Here is a 19929-nt window from a genome sequence, read left to right on the forward strand (position 1 = left end):
CTTTTAACCGAAGAATGACAGACAGTGAGTTACACATTCTGATAAGGGCCTCTTAAATGTACCATTATCAATTTGTGAAACATAAGCTAGTGTCTACTTTGCAACTGAAGAACAGCTTTGCAGATCCATTTTATATGACAAGAGTAACAGATATTTAACAGAAAAACAGTGACTTAGCTGATTTTTCTGGAGCAAGCTTAAAGGCTGATAAATAACTGATTGATTACTGACTGCACAAGCACAGCTACTGACTATAAAGCGAAAGAAGGAAGTGTTTGATGCATTTATCTAATACCCGGTGAGAGACATGAATGAAATTTTGGATGGGTCTGCTGGAAAGGAAGAGGAGGATGAAATGACCGTAATTTTATCGAAGGAGTAAGTCTGTCTACTTATACACATAGACCCTTACCTACACTGTGACTTACGTCATGGGATGCCTCCTAATGTCGTGTCTAACCTCCTTTTGCCCCTAATAGCGCGGCACCTCGGCATGACATGGTCTCAAAAAGTCGTTGGAGGTCCCATGTAGCCATGAGCCATGCTGCATCTATAGTCGTCCATAGTTGCAAAAGTTTTACCGGTGCAGGATGTTTTACACCAACTAACCTCTCGATTATGTCCCATAAATGTTCTATGGGATTCAAGTTGGTCGATCCGGGTGGCCAAATAATTCGCTCGAACTGTCCAGAATGATCTTCAAACCAATCGCGAACAACTGTGGCCCGATCACATGGTAGATTGTCATCCACAAAAGTTCCATCGTTGTTTGAGGACACGAAGTCCACGAATGGCTGCAAATGGTCTCCATGTAGCCGAACATAGCCATTTCTAGTTTATGATCTGTTCAGTGGGACCAGAGGACCCAGTCCATTCCATGTAAACACAGCCCACACCATAATGGGGCCACCACCAGTTTGCACAGTGCCTTGTTGACAACTTGGTTCCGAAGCTTCGTGGGTTCTGTGTCACACTCTAATTCTGCAGCCAGCTCTTACCAACTGAAATCGAGATTCATTAGACCAGACCACGGTTTTCCAGTCGTTTAGGGCGCGGACAATAAGGTCACTAGTCCAGGAAAGGCGCTGCAAGCGATATCGTACCGTTAGCAAAAGCATTCGCGTCAGTCGTCTTGTACCATAGCCCATTAACGCCAAATTTCGGCGCGCTGTCCTAACGGATATATTCGCCTTACTTCCCACATTGATTTATTTCACGCAATGATGCTTGTATGTTAGTACAGACATCTCTACGCAGACGCTACTGCTCTCGGTCGTTTAGTGAAGGCGCCGGCCACTGCGTTGTACGTGGTGAGGGGTAATGCCTGAAATTTGGTATTCTCGGCACACTCTTGACACTGTCGATCTCGGAATATTGAATTCCCTAACGATTTCCGAAATGGAATGTCCCATGCGTCTAGTTCCGATAACGCTTCCGCGTTCAGAGTCTGTGCGTCGTGCGGCCATAGTCACGTCGGAAACCTTTCCACACGAATCACCTGAGTACAAATGACAGCTCCGCCAATGCGCTGACGTTTTATACCTCGTGTACGCGATACTACCGCCATTTGTATATGTGCATATCGCCATCCCAAGACTTTTGATACCTTAGTGTAGTTTCCTTTTAATGACCGCGCTACAGAATTGTACAATAGGCCTACATCGATTAATAATTCAGTGATCATGCCTATACTATGTTAGAAACTTCATTTTTAACTAAATTCATACGGTGTTCTTGGCTGAGAGACCCCAGTCGCCTTGTCGGAAACCGTTTGCTCCCTCCGTACGCAGCGGCCCCTTTACTTCCGGGTAGGCGAGAATGGTGTCTTAACGTGTTGCATAAAGTTGAGTGTAATGGGTGTGTGTAATGTGTCGCTATGTGTGTGTGGTTATCGTGATGATGAGGGAAGACGAATGTTGAAAATTAGGTGGACTGAAAACGTAAGGAACGAGGAGATTCTGCTCAGAATCGGAGAGGAAAGGAATATGTGGAAAAAAACTGACAAGGAGAAGGGACAGGATGATAGGAGATATGCTAAGACATCAGCGACTGACTGTGATAGTAGTAGAGGGAGCTGTAGAGGGCAAAAACTGCAGAGGAAGACAGAGATTGGAATACATCCAGCAGATAATTGAGGACATCGTTTGCAATCGCTACTCTGAGATGAAGAGGTTGGCACAGGAGAGACATTCGTGGCGGGCCATATCAGACAAGTCAGAAGATTGATGAATCAAAGAAGAAGAGGAGAGAAGACAGAATGTGAAAAAATGGCTCTAAGCACTGTGGAACTTAACATCTGAGGTCATCAGTCCCCTAGACTTACAACTACTTAAACCTAATTAACCTAAGGACATCACACACATCCATGCCCGAGGCAGGATTCGAACCTGCGACCGTAGCAGCAGCGCGGTTCCGGACTGAAGAGCCTAGAACCGCTCGGCCACAGCGGGCGGCTACGGAATGTGAAACCCAGTGCCGGCACATAGCCTACTGCTCTCGAATAGCATCATGTGGGCCGTCGGGCTTAACGCCCTCATCCGACAGTCATCATCAAAAGTGTCATGAGCCCTCACTTCGTGAGACATTTCGGAGATGTTTGGAATTCAATCCAGGACACTGGCGCGAAGTCTGGTGACAGGAACTCTACGCCAGCACCTCTCCTTCCCTTGCGCGCCAAATACCAGGAGAGAAAATTCCAACTACCATCGGTATTCGCCTACGGCGGTGGGTAGTCACTTCTTCTTCTTTTTCTTAACTGTCGCTTGTGCCTTGGAGACCACACGCGTTCTCTACGTTCTTCTTCCAGTGCTCTCTGTTCCTGGCTTTTGAAGTCTATTCTACGGTACTCAGGCGCATTGCCACCGCGTCCTCGTCGATGTCATCCTTCCATCTGGTTCGTGGCCTTCCTCGCTTCCTTCTGCCCCCTATGGATCCACAGGATGCTACTTTAGGTAGTCGTTCCTCCTCCATCCTAATTAGATGTCAAGCCAACATCAGTGTAGTCACTACATTTATCACAATTTATATCCTACACGCAGCAAGTCTAAGGCGAGTGCATGTCATTAGCCTTGAGGAGGTGGGTGTCTACGATCTGCTATCAGGTATACCTCTGCCTGGAACTTCCTGCAATTAATCTAAGAAAAATATACAGACAAGAACCAACTTATGTCATACAGCTATTAAATAGCCAAAACAAAAACAAAAAATACAATAAAAATTCTTTAAGTGTTTTTGGCTCTACATTGATCAATATAAAAATATTTTTATGATTCAAGGTCCAGTGGAAAACATCGACATGTCATTGATTATTGGATCGAGCGAGGTGACGCAGTGGACTCGAATTCGGGAGGACGACGGTTCAAACCCGCGTCCATTCATCCAGAATTAGGTTTTCCGTGATTTCCTCAAATCACTCCAGACAAATGCCGGAATATTGCCGTGCAAAGGGTACGGCCGTTTTCGTTCCCTAACCTTGAAACAAAAAATCCGAGTTTGCGTTCCATCTCGTTGTCGACGGGACGTTAAATCTAGTCTCCCATCCGTCATTCCTTCCTTCTACCTCTCGATATAAAGTGGAGGCTCCAGCGCTACCCCTCCGACTCATTGCCTTCCTTTCTCCGTTATGTCTCACTGGCGCCATTTCACACGGTGGCGAGGACCATCGCCGGCGAGTGTGGCCGAGCGGTTCTAGGCACTTCGGTCTGGAACCGCGCGACCGCTACGGTCGCAGGTTCGAATCCTGCCTCGGGCATGGATGTGTGTGATGTCCTTAGGTTAGTTAGGTTTAAGTAGTTCTAAGTTCTAGGGGACTAATGACCTCAGATGTTGAGTCCCATAGTGCTCAGAGCCATTTGAACCCATTTTTTGCGAGGACCATCACTTTTCGGCAGAATCGTTGTCGTCCGCCTTTAACTTTTCTCATTATTTCTCGTTTAATAAAGATCACTATTTTACCAGACAATGTGGGGCTCTTCTGCACTTCATGATCAGTCTATACTTTTCACTACTCCTGCGGAGGGTAACTCGACATTTTGTCCGTAATGAGATTTTCACTCTGCAGCGGAGTGTGCGCTGATATGAAACTGTCTGGCAGATTAAAACTGTGTACCGAACCGAGACTCGAACTTGGGATCTTTGCCTTTCGCGGTCAGGAGAGCTTCTGTGAAGTTTGGAAGGTAGGAGACGAGGTACTGGCGGAAGAAATGCTGTGAGGATGGGTCGTGGGTAACTCAGTTGGTACCGGCACGGTAGCTCAGCGTGTTCGGTGAGTGAACGGATTAACGATGAACTTGAACAAGCGTCGTGGGATGTCCGCCCTGACGAAATACAATGACCAATAGCGAACAAATGGAGACTTAAAAAGAAAAGTTAGTAGACCACTTGCCCGCGAAAGGCAAAGGTCCCGAGTTCGAGTCTCGGCCCGGCACACAGATTTAATCTACCAGGAAGTTTCATTTTGTCCATAGTTTTTGTAAAGAATTTTATTTATATTTTTTAAAAAACCTTATTTTCCAACACCATCACAAATAGTTTCAATATGGAATTACGTTCCACCCATCACTGGCCATCTTCAGATCATGAGACGGAAGCAGTAATTCACTCCTAATACCACACTGATTCGAAATGGCCAGAAATAGTCGAAACAGGTAATTTCTAGTTGAAATTATATAAATGGTGGAAAATAATCAATTTTAAGAATGTATTTAACATGCACTGGCGTCTCCTCACGACAGAACATTGATTTGTTTCTGGTATTTCAGCGAATGTGTCAGTAGACGAGTTATTAATGACTGTCTCTTTTTTTAGGTAACCTGTGCATGAGTTTCATACTGAAACACAATGCGACTGAGCGCCACTTCTATCTCACGGCAGGTACACTAGGCGTTCGGCCTTCTCACCTTCAGATATTTAGGAAAATGATTGGAAACCTTGATATGGACGACTCGACTGCGATTTGCACCTCCCTAGTGAGAATTAGTTGCGTTAACCATTGCGCCATTGTGCTCGCAAACACTCGTTGACAATCGAGTGCTGTTCGCCACAGTGCTATGACGGCAAGGGATGATATTCTCCGAAAGTTAACTGATGTGGCGCACTTTCTTCTGGACAGGCCCAAAATAAGCTGCTGCAATTCCAGTTAGGATAATTTCAAGCTACTAGTCGTTTAATTTCACTAGCAATTTTGTCATTTAATTTCAGATGAACGAGGTATCCAAATCGGATTTTGCTGAGTTTTCCATGTTCATTCTTGCAACAATTCGAGTGCGCCTAAGTTTATTTTCATACATTATATAATTTTTAAACAGTTCCGTGCTAAAATTATGGAAACTGGTGCATTTCTTTCACTCGTCGTCTTACGTATCTCTGTTCCACATGAAGCTTAACAATCAGTTAAGGGCGGAAGTTCGGGGATATCGCCAGAAGGCGCATTAAAGAAAGTTAAAATGGAAGCTTATTTGTAAAATGAATTTACATATGAGATTCAGAAAAAGCTTGCGCTGGGACCATTATGGAAATAATCAGCATAATATTTTCATCTTTGCTCTCTCTTTTCCGCCCAGGTCTGCAAAAGTGTTTCATTATTTTAAAGTGGTAATAGAACGAGATGGGAGCTAAGTTCGACAAGACACGTGGTTATTAATATTACTTTTAATTTAAGATAGTGGCTGAAAGTAATACTTGCAGTCCTATGGGTTGCATTCAGTGCCTAAGAGAGGGATGTGGAGCCTTATACGTAATATCTCTTACCAAACGTATCCTGACACCACCTTGTAAGACCACTATGTAAAGCGGAATTGACCACTAGATGTCATGTGAGGCAGTCCTGCCAGTATAAAAGGGACCGGGGAGTACTGTTAGCATTTGATCTGCATGGAAGGTAATAAATACGATGAGATAGTTCCACGTAATTATTGGATTTCTGTAATTAATCAACATATTAAGCGCTTTTCTAATAAATGAGGCGACTTTTGTGGTATAAGGTATGATGCTAGAGGTAGTAGGGAGATGGTACGAAATTGGTATGCAAATTAATTAAATTGATCAATTAATCAGCCCCTGCCCCCCTCTCCGACCACCCTAGCCACAGATGACGTCATGTGTTTTTCTCAGCCTGCGCGTGGGCCCCTCTCCACCCTCCCAATTGCCCAACATACCCTTTTGGCGGGAATTTCGAATTTTGGCGGGCATTTCTTTATCCCAGGACTGTGCTGACATCCCACCCCACCCCCACCCAGGAATTGGCAGGAAATTAAAATTGGCGGTACTTTTTCTGGGACTCGAACTCTGGTCCTCCTGGATGGAAAGCCCAAGTGCACCCACCTAACGCAATTATACCACCAGAGGAACTTGGAAATGGTGGAAAATTAAAATTGGCAGTGACCTTTCTGAGACTCGAACCCATGTGCACCCCCCAACACATGGAAACCGTCCAGATACAGCAGAGGAAGGTAGGGTTAGTGTACTTTATTTATTTTGGTCGGGAAAATGAAGTAAAGATGGATCTTAATTACGTAATTAATCATAAAGATTGAGCCTAATTACACAACTATATGTATGGCGCTACACAACGACGGCCTAAAATCACAATAGAACTCAAAAATTGATGATACCATACAACTGGTGTTATCCTGCTGGGAAAAAATTTCGCAACACCACTCGAAACTAGTGACAGACACACATTAACTCTACCCTTCACCTACAAGATGGCGGGAAAAAGGCAGGGGTGTAAGGTATTATCTTTATTATTTTTCGTGGGAAGCACGATCAACTGATGAGATGCTGGTATTGGACAGAGAGGAGTTTAAAAAGTAAGCATACAATATCTATCGTTGTTTGACGTCAGAGTTCGGTACAGACGCCTGCTCAAAAACCACCCAATAGCTTGGGCTATCGAAGCCAATGCACGCTGTCACAACAGATGGAAAAAATCCACCACAGCTCTAATTACACTTCAAAAATGCCGTGAAAAAAAAATCCAGCACTCGGTATGAACAGGTCGTAATGCAATACACATACTCGGGGAAAACCATTGTCCTAAAAGACTGTAAACGGGCGGTAGTTGAACATGTGTTTCCGCAAACAGAGATCATGTGAAACCCAGCTCGCCCTATTTGCCCAAGAAATTCACAGTGCCGTAGACACTGGCGAGCAGATTGATGCCGTATTCCTGGACTTCAGGAAGGCATTTGATACGGTTCCGCACTTACGTTTAGTGAAAAAAATACGTGCTTACGGAATATCGGACCAGGTTTGTGATTGGATTCAGGATTTCCTAGAAGAAAGAACACAACATGTCATTCTTAACGGTTCAAAATCTGCAGATGTAGAGGTAATTTCGGGAGTACCGCAAGGAAGCGTGATAGGACCTTTATTGTTTACAATATACATAAATGACTTAGTTGACAACATCGGTAGCTCCGTGAGGCTATTTGCAGATGACACGGTTGTCTACAAGAAAGTAGCAACATCAGAAGACTCGTACGTACTCCAGGAAGACCTGCAGAGGATTAATGAATGGTGCGACAGCTGGCAGCTTTCCCTAAACGTAGATAAATGTAATATAATGCGCATACATAGGGGCAGAAATCCATTCCAGTACGATTATGCCATAGGTGGTAAATCATTGGAAGCGGTAACGACCGTAAAATACTTAGGAGTTACTATCCGGAGCGATCTGAAGTGGAATGATCACATAAAACAAATAGTGGGAAAAGCAGGCGCCAGGTTGAGATTCATAGGAAGAATTCTAAGAAAATGTGACTCATCGACGAAAGAAGTAGCTTACAAAACGCTTGTTCGTCCGATTCTTGAGTATTGCTCATCAGTATGGGACCCTTACCAGGTTGGATTAATAGAAGAGATAGACATGATCCAGCGAAAAGCAGCGCGATTCGTCATGGGGACATTTAGTCAGCGCGAGAGCGTTACGGAGATGCTGAACAAGCTCCAGTGGCGGACACTTCAAGAAAGGCGTTACGCAATACGGAGAGGTTTATTATCGAAATTACGAGAGAGCACATTCCGGGAAGAGATGGGCAACATATTACTACCGCCCACATATATCTCGCGTAATGATCACAACGAAAAGATCCGAGAAATTAGAGCAAATACGGAGACTTACAAGCAGTCGTTCTTCCCACGCACAATTCGTGAATGGAACAGGGAAGGGGGGATCAGATAGTGGTACAATAAGTACCCTCCGCCACACACCGTAAGGTGGCTCGCGGAGTATAGATGTAGATGTAGATGTGTTTCCCTCCATGTACAATCAGAAACTGCCAAAAATCGAGTCCCTCCTCACACTTCCTTCCATCCACCTATGGAAAGGACACATGCTTCTTCAAATGGCCAGCTGCTTCATGCCTTGAGGCGGCTGTCTAGATAACACAAAGGGGAAGTTTATTAGCACAACCCCGGCCATCTGGCGAACACTCCAGATGGCTTTTTCAAAAGTCAGCTGCTTGTGATACAGGAAGACCCTTCCGCCTAAAACGAGTCCAGCCTGACTCCCCAGTACCTTCAGTACAAAGCACTATGCCCGCATCCCTTAGAACAAAACCGTGATAAATTTGTGCTATCCCAACTGAGGGTTGTTTGTCTAAAGGGCCAGTCGCGACCTCTTACGGAACTCCCACAACGTCGTTCCGAGCAGTGGACTATTTAACATCAAGACGACTCCTATAATAAAAAAAAAAAAAAGCACTCCGTCTTCAGGCCACAAGTGGCCCATCGGGGCCATCTGACCACCGCGTCATCCTTAGCTGAGGATGTGGATAGGATGGGCGTGTGGTCAGTACACTGCTCTCCCAGTCATTGCGATGGTTTTCTGTGACCGGAGTCGCTACTGTTCGGTCGAGTAGCTCCACAAGTGGATCATGAGGCAGTGTGCACCCCGGAAAACGGCAACAGCGCATGGCGGCCCGGATGGTCACCCATCCGAGTTCTGGGCACATCCGACAGCGCTTAACTTCGGTGATCTGACGGGAACAAGTGTATGCACTGCGGCAAGGCCGTTGCACTCCTATAGTAAAGCAACTATTTAAAAAAAAGGAAAACACAATCACAATGATAATAAATGTTGTCTTTACACAAAAATAGACTAAGTACATTTTCTTTTAGTTTTATGAGCAAAATCGGTACAGGTTTTACATTCCACTGCAGGATACAATTCGCTTCTCATTATTTTGCGACATCCAACGAAGTGCACCGCCGCCGATTACAAATGATCAGCAGAGACATGTCCACCATGCATAAAATGAGGAAAAAACTTAGACTATTTTACTGCAAAAACTAGCAATCACCACAGACTGTCCTCGTTATCTCGAAACCACCATCAGAGTAAAGAAAAAGCGAGAACTTAAATCTAGAAGAAGAAAAAATCTACATTAAGCAATTTCTTTCAGCTTTTTGAACAAATTACACTGAGTGCGTCTCTCGCGTTAGTGTCTCTAAATGAACTGTCATGCATGTGTGAATTACAAACGTTTCAGACACTCTTTCCTGCCATTGGCTCACATGTTGGAAAAAAAAAACACACATTCATATTACGTACGACAACAACAATCTATAATTCAAGAGAACATAGCTGTTTTGTACACTATGACAGATCCCCTTTTACCAATGCAGTGCTATATCAAACTAGCATTTACGAAAGAAATCGTGAGAGCCTGTCTCGCCCTGTGTATATGAGAGATTGAAATTTCATAAAAAGAAATGCCTGTCAAGAGTCATTCCGTGGTGCCCTAGCCATTTTCTCCGCCCACCAGGTGGCACGTCATTGATATCAATTTGAAAGGCTACGTAATTAAATTGATAGTGAAAGTCAGTTCGCATGGTGAGTAATTTTTTTTTTCAGTAGTCGGATTACACTCTCCAGGTATGTCAAATGGGAATCCACGGAGGGAAGACTATGTTCTTTTCAAGGAACACTGTTGAGAACTGACATTTGAGGCTTACCACAGAGGGATTCTACAGCCCCACACCATACATTTTGCGTAAGAACTGCGCTATTAAAACCATGATCATAGTGACTATTTTACTGTCACCTTGCATATAAAGCGGTCTTGAGTTTACAGGCACACACATGAGTCGCTGATAGCCTTATGTTTTCGGGCAGAAATGGTGGCTGTGGTTTGGAATCATGAAACAAGTAGTCTGCTTTCCAGCATTGAAAATATATGGTGATGCTATTAAATATACAGGTATTGGTTCACTGTAGCAGATGGTTCATGATCGAAGTCACTTCCACAGACTGGTGTAAAGTTTCATCGCATGTACTGTATGAGGACCACATCCAACAGACTATCAGTCACACGAGAGGGTTCCTGTATTGCTCCTTCACAAGCAGTTTAGTACATTGCTTTCAGTTGTAACACACCCAGTCATTGTACTCAGCCATACTCTTTGTGTTTTCTACCATGACTTAGAGATCCGAGTCAGCTGCTGCTAAACTGACATTAACATGTCTCAGTCCTCTGGTTCTCACAGAAAGCTAAACATCGCATGGCATGAACTATGCAGCGAATGACCACGGATGGCTAAGTGCGGTCAGTGGCCACAGATGGGGGGCGCAGAAGAACCAAGAGACTCTCTGTGGCGCAGCTGGCCATTTGAAGAAGCATGTGTCTTCCCCGTAGGTGGATGGAGGGAGGCGCGAGGAAGAGGGGCTCGATTTTCGGGAGTTCGTGATTGTACACCTTAAACTACTGCCCCCTTTGCAGTCTTTTAGGATGACGATTTTCCCCAGTACACGTGTTTTTTCGAAGTGTAATTAGAGCTGTTGTGCATTTTTTCCATCAGTTGTGATAGCATGTATTGGATTCGATTGCCCAAGCTGTAGGGTGGTTTTTGAACAGGCGTCTGTAGCGAATTCTGACATCAAACAATGGTAGATACTGTATGCATGCAGGTAATACACTTTTTAAGCTCCTCTCTGTCCAGCACCAGCATCGCATCAGTTGATCGTATTTCCCACCAAAAAGAATAAGGATATTACCTTACACCCCTGCCTTTTTCCCGCCAGCATGTAGGTGAAGCTTAGAGATTGTGTGTGTCTGTCACTAGTTTCGAGTGGTGTTGCGAAATTTTTTCCCAGCAGGATAACACCAGTTGTATGGTATCGTCAATTTTTGAGTTCTATTGCGATTTTAGACCGTCCTTATGTAGCGCCATGCATATAGTTTTGTAATTAGACCCGATCTTTATGATTAATTACATAATAACACCCTATCTTTAGTTCATATTCCCAACCAAAATAAATAAATACACTAACCTAACCTTCCTCTGCTGTATCTGGGCAGTTAACATGTGTTGGGGTTTGCACTTGAGCTTTCCGTCTAGGAGGACCAGAGTTCATGTCCCAGAAAGAGTACTGCCAGTTTTCATTTCCCGGCAATTCCGGGGGGAGGGGGGGGGGGGAAAGTGAGATTGCAGCACAGCCCTGAGACAAAGAAATTCCCGCCAAAATTCGAAGTTCCCGCCAAAATTCGAAATTCCCGCCATAATTCTAAATTCTCGCCAAAAGCATAGATTGGTGGACGATGAGGTTGGAGAGAGGAGGAGGGGGCTGGGGCCGACGTGCAGGCTGAAAAACACATGTGACGTCATCTGGGGGGGCGGAGGTGGCCGTGGTCTGTGGCGGTGGTTGTCGAGGACAGGGGGTGATTAATTGATCAATTTAATTTGCATATCAATTTGATATCAAAAGTGAAGTGACGCCCAATCTCCCTACTACTGCTAACAGGTCTGAAGGCTGCGGGGAATGAAAAGATCATGTCCATAGAGCATTCACAACACCAAACTTTATTTACCAGGCATTGAAAGAACCAACACTGGTAATAGCACAGATACAGTATGACATTACAACTTAATATTTGTTCAAATAATATATAAAGTCAAAAATTCAGAAAATTCTTGCAAAACAACAAGCTTAACGTTTAAAAATATTCATGTTAATTTAAGACAAATTGTAGTGAATTGATTCAATAGAAGATTTTTTTTTTAAAACTTGGAACTTATGTTTTTGCTTGTGACAAAATTGAATTGCACAATATAGTTTTCTTTCTTTTTTAAAAAAGAGAGAGTAAGTTTTAAGAAGAGACCTTACAGATATTGTCAATGCATTGTCAATGCATTAATTTAGACATAATCTATAACTGCTTAGGCTTCCGTGGCCAGAGTCAGTCGATATAAAAGTTCTCTGGCCATGGTACCGTGTCATACTGTATGAAACGACTGCTGGAGAAAACGAACCTTCCGGCTACGGTTGCAGCGGCCTTCTTCTGGGTCTACTGGTCAGTTCTGCCTATGCAGTGTCCCTTGTATTTTGTTATTGCTGTTCATTGAGCATGCCATTACATTTTAAAAGGATAGTTCTTTTGATTGGTCACTTAAGGAAGAAGGAGAGGGAACTTTATTTTAATAGGTTACTGCGGTGGATGGAGTGTAACCTCTGTTGTCTATTGGCTCTTGTATTATGTGCCATGTTTAGTAGTCACCGGAGAATGAGAAGTTGGTCCCCGTTTAACAAGTGCTGGACGTCACCCGCGCGACTGCAGTTACTCGCCTGTATTGCTCGCGCCTCGAGTTGACAGTGCGGTCCGTTGGGCTCTGATTGCTGGCAGCCGAAATGGGGCAAGCCTGAGTCCATCCTCTGCGAAGCGTGTGTCTTGGCCAAGCAGCCGCTTATGACGAAATGGAAAATCAGAAAGACCATCGAAATACTTAAACACACTAAGAACATGAATAGAGAGGATGGCTTAGTTGTACTGATCACGCGGTAACACATAAGGCGCAGTCCAGCCGGCTAAGTTAAGAAAACAAGTTCCTTCTAAAACGCACCAAACAAACTATTAGAACACGGTTCGCTTTAGACCAACTGCGAAGCTAGCCAACCTTTTTCATGCAAGATGTTAACATACAGTCTTGCAAACAGTCAGTAAGCCCGAAGCTCTTAAGGCAAATTGCAATACTTTAGAGCACGTTAAGACATTTCCACTGCAACTTTAACCATCAATTGATTTAAGAAGGAGGATTGTTGAAATACTCTAGCGGTGCATGCACCATGCAGTAAAAGCACAGCCCATTATAGCGTTAAGATAAGATTACACCTTTAAAATTGCAACTAAAGAGGTAACCAGCATGTAATCAAGTACTGCAAGGGCAACCGTTACCAGTCAATTGACTGACTCACAATTAAGACTACACACGCTGCTATTCAATACAACATACTTCAAACAAAACAACAGACTCCGCCACAGTCGCGCTGATAGAACTTGCCAGGGATTGGGTTTTAAATAAAAAGATATTAGTCCTGCAAAATTTCCCGGACGTAGTTAGATCCAGTAACTTAGTCAATAGACACAGGCAGTGCTTGTAAGCAGATGGCACCTACAGGGCGAGGAACTCCCACATACAAAATACAGCAGCACATTCGAGGTGTCATAGCTCAACCCAAAAATGGCATAGGGCCATCCAACAGTTAATCGTACAATAACGATCCTGGATGAGAAAACAGCTTACCCACCAGAATTAACACATCTGAAAGTGGTAACGGCAGACAGAAGTCTTGGCTCGGTAATAGGACGTAGGCGATTGTATTCAACCTCTGCACGGCTACGCTATCCTCCAGACGTATCCAGGTCTCAGGTCTGTTACTAGCGTGAAGTCTCACTCCATGTCGTCCATTCACGCTAGTTGCTTCCGTACCCGGTCGCAGGTTCGAATCCTGCCTCGGGCATGGATGTGTGTGATGTCCTTAGATAGGTTTAAGTAGTTCTAAGTCTAGGGGACTGATGACCCCAGATGTTAAGTCCCGTAGTGCTTAGAGCCATTTGAACCATCCGTACTCGGCCAAAACAAACTCCGAGCTCGCACGGCCTATCACCGACCACGGCAAGACCAGAACTACAACGACGGCGACCGGCGGGGTCACTGGCTTCTCTCCGTACCCGGCGTAACTTCGCCGCAAGTCGCTGCTGCGCCGACTCTCCTTCGAATCTTTCCGCGCGCGCCTAAACAAGCGATCGCGACCAATCGCACCGCGGCAAAGCGCGGGCACTAGAAAGAGCCGACACACTAACCGCTCCAGAAGTAAATTACGGCTCAGTGGGGTATTAGTTGCCGACTCATTTTCAATCGCCACCTGACGGTGTGTGGCGGAGGATAATTTGAGTACCTCTATCCGTTCTTGTTCGTGGAAAGAAAGATTGTGGGTATGTCTCTGTGTGGGCTCTAATCTCTCTGATTTTATCCTCATGGTCTCTTCGCGAGATATACGTAATAGGGAGCAATATACTGCTTGACTCCTCGGTGAAGGTATGTTCTCGAAACTTCAACAAAAGCCCGTTCCGAGCCACTGAGCGTCTCTCTTGCAGAGTCTTCCACTGGAGTTTATCTATCATCTCCGTAACGCTTTCGCGATTACTAAATGATCCTGTAGCGAAGCGCGCTGCTCTCCGTTGGATCTTCTCTATCTCTTCTATAAACCCTATCTGGTACGGATCCCACACTAGGGAGCAGTATTCAAGCAGTGTGCGAACAAGTGTACTGTAACCTACTTCCTTTCTTTTCGGATTGTCCAATGAATCTCAGTCTGGCATCTGCTTTACCGACGATTAATTTTATATGGTCATTCCATTTTAAATCACCAGGTAATTTATGGAATTAACTGCTTCCAGTTGCTGACCTTCTATATTGTAGCTAAATGATAAAGGATCTTTCTTTCTGTGTATTCGCAGCACATTACGCTTGTCTACGTTGAGATTCACTTGTCCCGCACTTGACAGAGATTGTTTAACTGGCTCTTAGACCCTAGGTTGTGAAATATTTTAAATGTAAACAAAAAGGAACAACCACAACTAAGTCAAGACCACGCAGACCTCATGTATTGACGGACAGAGAGATTCTAGCACTGCGGAGGGTGGCTTTAAGAAATCGCATGAAATCAAGGGAAGGTATCGATCGCTGCCAGCAGTCCAGCTAGCACACAGGTAGTTAAAGAGAATGGGGGGCAATGGTCGAGTGGCTCGTATGCCATACATTTCTGTAGTCTGTGATAAGCAACACTCCAAATCACGTAAGAAGTGGCGCCACTGGACAGTGGATGACGGGAAACGAGTGATTTGGAGTAGGGATTGTTGAAACAATCGGTTTTCGGTTCTTTTAGTCTTCAGTTCAACCTATCTGTTAAAATGGCTTTCAAATAACCGGTTTCCAAAATAATCAATTTTTCGGTTTTTCGTTGCTGTTACTTGCAGTAATAATGACGAATTTAGAACAAACATTGAAAACTTCTACTCAACGTTAAGGAGTAGGAGATCACGGTCGATACTGGGTTGAGGCTGCGGCAGAAATCGGTCTCGTTCTCTCCAGCAAAGATTCCGAAGGGGAAGGAGACGGGCGCGGCGACAGCGACAGTGAAAGGTCACAAGACGACTGCCACTCTGCAACGTTACTTTTGTATGGGATCAGTTTTACACCCCAAAGCAAGCATAAAATTAAGGTTTCAATTATTAGCCCAAGTAAATCAATAAAATTATGTGTTGTTGTTGTTGTTGTGGTCTAGAGTCCTGAGACTGGTTTGATGGAGCTCTCCATGCTACTCTATCCCGTGTAAGCTTCTTCATCTCCCAGTACTTACTGCAACCTACATCCTTCTGAATCTGCTTAGTGTATTCATCTCTTGGTCTCCCTCTACGATTTTTGCCCTCCACGCTGCCCTCCAATACTAAATTGGTGATCCATTGATGCCTCAGAACATGTCCTACCAACCGATCCCTTCTTCTAGTCAAGTTGTGCCACAAACTGCTCTTCTCCCCAATCCTATTCAGTACCTCCTCATTAGTTATGTGATCTACCCATCTAATCTTCAGCATTCTTCTGTAGCACCACATTTCGAAAGCTTCTATTCTCTTCTTGTCTGAACTATTTATCGTCCATGTTTCACTTCCATACATGGCTACACTCCATACAAATACTTTCAGAAACCACTTCCTGACACTTAAATCTATACTCGATGTTAACAAATTTCTCTTCTTGAGAAACGCTTTCCTTGCCATTGCCAGTCTACATTTTATATCCTGTCTACTTCGACCATCATCAGTTATTTTGCTCCCCAAATAGCAAAACTCCTTTACTACTTTAAGTGTCTCATTTCTTAAGGGGCTCCGGAACGCCCTATACTTGCAATGTTAAAATAATGCTTATAAATTACATCTTTCCTCACAAAGTATTTGAGGTAGGAAGTTGAACTTTTTACAGACTATTTATTGGAATATGGGCTACAACTTAACACAGGGATTTTACAAAATTTTAGTTCAGTTATTAAAGATGACTTTTTTTTAAATTGTAATGAAAATTCACAACATTTTTTTTGCAATTTTTTATTTATATATTCAAAAATATACAGTTTTTGGGAAAAAGGCTGTGTTAAATTATGCAGAAGGTACTGTGTAACATTTACTGAAAGTTTGAAACAAATATGTTTGGAAGATCCTTAGAAAACATGTAATTAGTATGAGAAAATAAAAGTTTTGGGAATCCAGCGACAAAGATCGGATTAACTTTTTAGTGCATTCCAGGTCCATAGGATGGATTATCTTCATCCTCTGCAAACTTCTCCTCCAGCTTCCTCTTGTTCCTCCTCCTGTTTACTCTTGCTTGTATTTCTAGACTCTTTACAGCCCTGTCTGCAGCCCGAAGGCGTTCCTTGTCTAAAGCAAGCATCGCTCGTACCATGTTAGAACCTACCTTTATTCCCATATTTCTAAATACCTTTGGCTTTCCAACATTTCTCCTTTTCTTGAAAGCCTTCAGAGGATTTCTAATAACTTTACTTTTACTCATTATTATACTTCAACAAAACAGAGATTCAAGAAACAGAATTAATTACGAATATTTTCGAGATAACGACAGAGTGAATAATCATGAAACAATCGACAATCACACCAGCGATATATATTGAACCATCACAGGTTAGCCACAACACATACTTTATCTCACATCACTAAAATGTACCTGATGAACACGGACGTTAATAATGACACCATTTGACAGCAGTTTAACAGCGCCACAGTGGGTCACGCCCATGTAGAACACATTTCAAAAAAAATTTAAAAATAGTTGTAGTCTTCGGAATTAAATAAATTATATATCTATTAAAAGGTAATAGTCTGCAGATTCAGAAAACGCAAAAAAGTAAAAATTGAACTTTTCATGATTTTGAGCCTTTCCGGAGCCCCTTAATCTAATTCCCTCAGCATCACCCGACTTACTTCGACTACATTCCATTATCCTCGTTTTGCTTTTGTTGACGTTCATCTTATATCCTCCTTTCAAGACACTGTCCATTCCGATCAACTGCTCTTCCAAGTCCTTTGCTGTCTCTCACGGAATTACAATGTCATCGGCGAACTTCCCCCCCCATGAACCATGGACCTTGCCGTTGGTGGGGAGGCTTGCGTGCCTCAGCGATACAGATGGCCGTACCGTAGGTGCAACCACAACGGAGGGGTATCTGTTGAGAGGCCAGACAAACATGTGGTTCCTGAAGAGGGGCAGCAGCCTTTTCAGTAGTTCCAAGGACAACAGTCTGGATGATTGACTGATCTGGCCTTGTAACAATAACCAAAACGGCCTTGCTGTGCTGGTACTGCGAACGGCTGAAAGCAAGGGGAAACTACAGCCGTAATTTTTCCCGAGGACATGCAGCTCTACTGTATGATTAAATGATGATGGCGTCCTCTTGGGTAAAATATTCCGGAGGTAAAATAGTCCCCCATTCGGATCTCCGGGCGGGGACTACTCAAGAGGACGTCGTTATCAGGAGAAAGAAAACTGGCGTTCTACGGATCGGAGCGTGGAATGTCAGATCACTTAATCGGGCAGGTAGGTTAGAAAATTTGAAAAGGGAAATGGATAGGTTAAAGTTAGATATAGTGGGAATTAGTGAAGTTCGGTGGCAGGAGGAACAAGACTTTTGGTCAGCTGATTACAGGGTTATAAATACAAAATCAAATAGGGGTAATGCAGGAGTAGGTTTAATAATGAATAAAAAAATAGGAGTGCGTGTTAGCTACTACAAACAGCATAGTGAACGCATTATTGTGGCCAAGATAGACACAAAGCCCATGCCTACTACAGTAGTACAAGTTTATATGCCAACTAGCTCTGCAGATGATGAAGAAATAGATGAAATGTATGACGAGATAAAAGAAATTATTCAGGTAGTGAAGGGAGACGAAAATTTAATAGTCATGGGTGACTGGAATTCGTCAGTAGGAAAAGGGAGAGAAGGAAACATAGTAGGTGAATATGGATTGGGGGGAAGGAATGAAAGAGGAAGCCGCCTTGTAGAATTTTGCACAGAGCATAACTTAATCATAGCTAACACTTGGTTCAAGAATCATGAAAGGAGGCTGTATACATGGAAGAAGCCAGGAGATACTGACAGGTTTCAGATAGATTATATAATGGTAAGACAGAGATTTAGGAACCAGGTTTTAAATTGTAAGACATTTCCTGGGGCAGATGTGGATTCTGACCACAATCTATTGGTTATGAACTGCAGATTGAAACTGAAGAAACTGCAAAAAGGTGGGAATTTAAGGAGATGGGACCTGGATAAACTGAAAGAACCAGAGGTTGCAGAGAGTTTCAGGGAGAGCATAAGGGAACAATTGACAGGAATGGGGGAAAGAAATACAGTAGAAGAAGAATGGGTAGCTGTGAGGGATGAAGTGGTGAAGGCAGCAGACGATCAAGTAGGTAAAAAGACGAGGGCTAATAGAAATCCTTGGGTAACAGAAGAAATATTGAATTTAATTGATGAAAGGAGAAAATATAAAAATGCAGTAAATGAAGCAGGCAAAAAGGAATACAAACGTCTCAAAAATGAAATCGACAGGAAGTGCAAAATGGCTAAGCAGGGATGGCTAGAGGACAAATGTAAGGATGTAGAGGCTTGTCTCACTAGGGGTAAGATAGATACTGCCTACAGGAAAATTAAAGAGACCTTTGGAGAGAAGAGAACCACTTGTATGAATATCAAGAGCTCAGATGGCAACCCAGTTCTAAGCAAAGAAGGGAAGGCAGAAAGGTGGAAGGAGTATATAGAGGGTTTATACAAGGGAGATGTACTTGAGGACAATATTATGGAAATGGAAGAGGATGTAGATGAAGACGAAATGGGAGATAAGATACTGCGTGAAGAGTTTGACAGAGCACTGAAAGACCTGAGTCGAAACAAGGCCCCGGGAGTAGACAACATTCCACTAGAACTACTGATGGCCTCGGGAGAGCCAGTCATGACAAAACTCTACCATCTGGTGAGCACGATGTATGAGACAGGCGAAATACCCTCAGACTTCAAGAAGAATATAATAATTCCAATCCCAAAGAAAGCAGGTGTTGACAGATGTGAAAATTACCGAACTATCAGTTTAATAAGTCACAGCTGCAAAATACTAACGCGAATTCTTTACAGACGAATAGAAAAACTGGTAGAAGCCGACCTCGGGGAAGATCAGTTTGGATTCCGTAGAAATGTTGGAACACGTGAGGCAATACTGACCTTACGACTTATCTTGGAAGAAAGATTAAGAAAAGGCAAACCTACGTTTCTAGCATTTGTAGACTTAGAGAAAGCTTTTGACAATGTTGACTGGAATACTCTCTTTCAAATTCTGAAGGTGGCAGGGGTAAAATACAGGGAGCGAAAGGCTATTTACAACTTGTACAGAAACCAGATGGCAGTTATAAGAGTCGAGGGGCATGAAAGGGAAGCAGTGGTTGGGAAAGGAGTGAGACAGGGTTGTAGCCTCTCCCCGATGTTATTCAATCTGTATATTGAGCAAGCAGTAAAGGAAACAAAAGAAAAATTCGGAGTAGGTATTAAAATTCATGGAGAAGAAGTAAAAACTTTGAGGTTCG

The sequence above is a fragment of the Schistocerca nitens genome, chromosome 1, assembly GCF_023898315.1.
Source record: "Schistocerca nitens isolate TAMUIC-IGC-003100 chromosome 1, iqSchNite1.1, whole genome shotgun sequence".
NCBI classification, from domain to species: domain Eukaryota; kingdom Metazoa; phylum Arthropoda; class Insecta; order Orthoptera; family Acrididae; genus Schistocerca; species Schistocerca nitens.